Here is a 4,475-nt window from a genome sequence, read left to right as displayed (position 1 = left end):
TAGTAAAGAGACCTGACTTTCTTTCCAGATCAGTGAGCCTGTGGCAGGGTGATGAATCCCTCCGTCCATGAAAAGTTAATCCATTGCGTTGCCTGGAGAAATAAACCATTTCTGCCCCTTTCTAGGTCTTTGTCATATGCTTGCCCTTTAGGACTGAGATAATTCATTAGTTCTGCTTTGTCAGGGGCCCACCTGTATTGCGTTAATGAGTAGCCAGAATGGATCAGAGGGATGGAAAGGCCGTGAACCCAGCCCGAGGCTGGGGCAGCTCTGAGGAGAGGGAAGTTTTCTACAGGAATCTTATATTCTAAGGTAAGAAAAGCCCACATATTATGAGTTCACTTGACAGTATTTTTGTACACCTCAGGAGATATAGATGTTAATCCAGGGTGGTGATTTTTAAAACGTGTCCAAAAATTCTTAATATTCCTCTCTTCAAGAGATGGAACTTAGAGCCCCCCTGATAGCCTAGTGGTTTAGGTTTGCGCCCTCCACTTCTGGGGCCTGGGTCTGGTTCCCCAATATGGATCCACACCACTTGTCTGTCAGTAGCCATGCTGTGGCGGCATCCCACATAGAAGAACTAGAACGACCTACAACTAGAACATACCACTATGTACTGGGACTTTGGGGAGGAAAAAAAAAAGAGACAGAGAGGAAGATTGGCAACAGATGTCAGCACAAGGTGAATCTTTCCCAGCAAAAAAAAAAAAAAAAGGAGATGGAGCTTAATTCTCCTTCCCCCAAGTGTTGGTTGGACTTAGTGACTCAGTTCTAATAACTAGAACATGGCAGAAGTCAAGGAAGGCTGCTTGTGAGATTCAATTATAAAAGATGCTGCAGCTCCCATCTTGGGTGTGCTCTCTTTCTCTTGTGTCTCTTACTCTGGGGGAAGCTATGTCATGAGCACTCTGTGGAGAGGTCCACAGGGCAAGAAATGGAATTCTCCTGCAACAGCCACGTGAGTGAGCTTGGAAGTGGAACTTCCAGCCCCGTCAAATCTTCGGGAACTACAGCTCCTGTCAATAGCTTGATTGCAACGTCATGGTAGACCTTGAGCCAGAACCATCCAGCTAAGCTGCTCCTGGATGCCTGACCCTCAGATATTGTGTGAGTTAGTGAGTGCCTGTTGTTTTATGATGCTAAGTTTGGGGATAATTTGTTATGTAGCAATAGATAACTAATATACACAGTGGTCAGAGCTATTGAGGGCATAGAGTAGCCATGCCTAAATCATCTCCGGTGATCTGTACTGACTCCACGTGGCTAGGACTGTACTGGGCTGATGGGGAAAAGCAATTCCTTATAAACGTAAGACTGAATTGTTGGGGAGGTGGTGAGGATGGAAAGAAGCTCACAAGATACAGGAATGGTCCTGCAGCTCAGCTCTCTATTGAAGACAGACAGGAGGGGTGAGATCATGACCACATGGATGCAGCAGTGTGTTGGCAAAGTGTCAGAGATGGAGGTAGTGCTGGGAAAGCCGTCAATGAGGAGTGTGTTACCTGCTGCTGAAGAGAAAGATCCTGGTGTGATAGGGGTGTGGAGAGACCTGAGTACCAGTGTTAATTTTGGTTGCCTGGTAACAGCGGCTATGGTGGTCAGGGGGAGACGGGGACAGCTCCAACTGGCTCCACCGAAACCTTGCCTTTGGTAGACAATGTCTAGGAGTCCAAGTGCTGGGCGCATTGGCAATGACGGTGCAAAGAACCGTGCGGAGCATGAAAAGGAATTGGCCAATGAATGCCCAAGGCTTAAACTGACGGAGTGAACTCAAAGGTGAGAGATCTTGATTTCTCCTGCCCACAAAGGTTGAGAACTTCCAAGTTGGACCTTTAGATTGGAATTTGAAAATTAAAACCTGAGACGTACCTATCCTTTTGAGGTTGGGATTTACTTAAACTTTAACATACTGAGTGAAAGGGGCCTTTCTTTATCATCTCCCCAGTAATTTATTTTGATATCTAATGAAAGAAAAAATAAAACAAGAATTAGAAAATAAATTTTTAAATCTTTAAGAAATAAATAAAATTTTAATAACTTAGTGACACAAAGTTTTCCCCCAAATTCCTGTTTCGTGAACATGAATTCCAATGTATTGTTATAACGTATGTCTGAGCGAGAATTTAACCTTGCATTGGTTTTCCATTCTTGATGTGCCAATTGTTCCAGAGCTGTCAAGCTAACATTGCAGCAATGTTTTTCTGTCTAAAGCAATTGATTCGTTATTTTAAAATCTGTTCCAAGAACAGCTTTTGCGTTCGTTAACTGAGTTTCACTGACAACAAAAACATAGTGAGTCTGTGGTATAATATCAGAGTCTACAGAAAAGTGAAGGAACGAATTTATCTCTTTCTTCCACAGATGTTCCCTGGTTGCTTACCACGTGTCAGCCAGTGTGTAAAACACTTAAGAAGTAAATAGTTAATAGCTTGAAACCGAAACGTGGTTGTCAAGAGGAAGGCAAGCACACAGTGTGGAAGATACCCTGCTGCTGCTGCTGCTGATGGAGGCTAAGATTTACTCAGTACCTTATGCCTAGAGCTGCACTTAGTATTGTACAAGCAGTATCTCAGGAAATTGTTACAATGACACTATGAAGTTGTTATAACTAAGATCCTCATTTTGCAGATTAGGAAAAGAGGTTTAGTAAATTAAATTAACTTGCCCTAAGTCATACATATAGGCTGGTGCCTCTATAGGCGAGTAAGATCTGTCTGATTCCAAAGCCTGTGTTTTTAATTTCCACATCAGCAGGAGAAATAGAAAGGGAGCTGTGCATACTGAAAGAATATTATTAGAGATGCTAGATAAAGTTTCAGAATTAGCGTCTGCACATGGAAGCAATAAGGAGAAGAATCGGCGTCCGTACCGTGGAGAACCAGAGGAGGCGTTCTCTCAGAAGGTGGGGAAAAGGACAAAACACCGAGCGCTGGAGAATGTGGAAAATGTCAGGGTAATTGGACTTTCTGTGGAAGAGATCAGAATCCGTGGAAAAGGATGAACAATATATGATAGAATAAAAATTCCTGTATCTAAGAAAAACTCATCTCTGGACCTTGAAAAGATTCACTGAGCACAGAGTCAAATTACCAAAAAATAGAAACATAAATGTATTCTGTATAAATGCTTTTATTTTTAGTGAAACACAAGAAAATGCACAGATCCTAAGTGTTTGATTCTATGAGTTTTGACGCAAACAAGATAGAAAATAATTCCAAAACCAGTTAGCTCCTCCGTGCTCCTTTCTAGTCAATCCCTACTCCCAGGGGCAGCCACCATTCTGATTCTCTCACACACAGTAGTTTTGCCTGTTCTTGAACTTCACATCAATGGAACTGCACAGGATGTAACTGTCTGGATTCTTTTGCTCGCCGTATGTCTTCACAATTCATCAGTAGCTCATTTGTTTCTATTGCTGAGATGTATGCCATTGTATGAATAAACAACAATCTGTTTGTCATTTCTCTTGCTAATGAATGCTTGGATTTTTTCCAGTTTTTGGCTATAATAAATAAAGTTGCTACGAACATTCTTGTGCAAGGCTTCCTGTAGACATCTGTTTTCATTTATCTTGGGTAAATACCTAGGAAAGGATTCGCTAAGACAGGGCAAGTTTATGGTCAAATTCATAAGAAATTGCTGGACACTTCTAGAACATGCTTTTACCCTCTCCCCAGCAGCGTGTTGGAGTTCCAATTGCTCCACATCCTGGCCAACATTTGGTGCTATCCATGTTTTTTCATTTTAATTTGGATGTGAAGTGGTATCATATTGTGGTCTTAATTTTCATTTCCCTGAAGACTAAGGATGTTGAGCATCTTTTCATGTGTTTATTGGTCATTGTCTATCTTCTTTGGTGAGGTGTCTGTTCAGATCATTTACCCATTTTTAATGTAGAGGCCTCTCATAATAAGCCAGGTGAGAAATTATGAAGACTTGACCTGAGGTTGTTATAGTGGTGATAAAGAGGAGAATATATATTCAAGAGATGTTTAGGAGGTAAAACTAACAGAATTGTGTGAGGGTGAGAGAGGGCAGGGTAAAGACTGACCATGAGGTTTTTGGTGTGAGTGGATAATGATGATAATAGTGCGTTCATTCAGAGATGAGTTGCACTCCTAATCATTTTAACACTCCTAACACGACTCAACAGAAATCTTGGACGAGGTGTGCTGGGGACAAGACTTCTTTGCACCCAGTCTTCACCCGACACCCAGCCCCAACCTCTACTGTCCATGGCACTTCTACATCTGGTACCCTCTTGGGAACACACCTAGAGCCAAAACAACCATATTAAATTGTAAACTTACAAGTGCATCAATTACATTCCCATCAATTTGAAGTAACCTAAATGCTTCGTTGGTTCAGAAGTTTCTAGAAGGTCTCCATGGGAGATTTGAAAAAAAGAAGGCATTAAGTTTTCAAAGTCAACAAAATGCTAACCTAACAGTTTAGGTAATATTTATGCCACT

General features: G+C 41.7%; 1 long non-coding RNA gene across 3 annotated transcripts; it reads left to right on the top strand.

Moving 5' to 3' along the window:
* The first annotated feature begins 216 nt into the window (after window positions 1–216).
* Window positions 217–3,543, top strand: LOC138924578 (uncharacterized). Of its 3 annotated transcripts, XR_011439538.1 has the most exons (3): window positions 217–312; window positions 896–1,110; window positions 2,365–3,543. It is a non-coding gene; the product is annotated as an uncharacterized lncRNA (long non-coding RNA). The 3 variants fall into 3 exon arrangements; XR_011439537.1 differs by lacking the exon at window positions 217–312 and having other exon boundaries at window positions 684–1,110; XR_011439539.1 differs by lacking the exons at window positions 217–312; window positions 896–1,110 and adding an exon at window positions 1,497–1,779.
* Window positions 3,544–4,475: the final 932 nt, after the last annotated feature.

This window comes from Equus caballus, chromosome 6 (genome assembly GCF_041296265.1).
Source record: "Equus caballus isolate H_3958 breed thoroughbred chromosome 6, TB-T2T, whole genome shotgun sequence".
In the NCBI taxonomy this organism is placed as follows: domain Eukaryota; kingdom Metazoa; phylum Chordata; class Mammalia; order Perissodactyla; family Equidae; genus Equus; species Equus caballus.
Note: the sequence above shows the minus strand (reverse complement) of the source record. Positions and strands in the feature narration are given on the sequence as shown.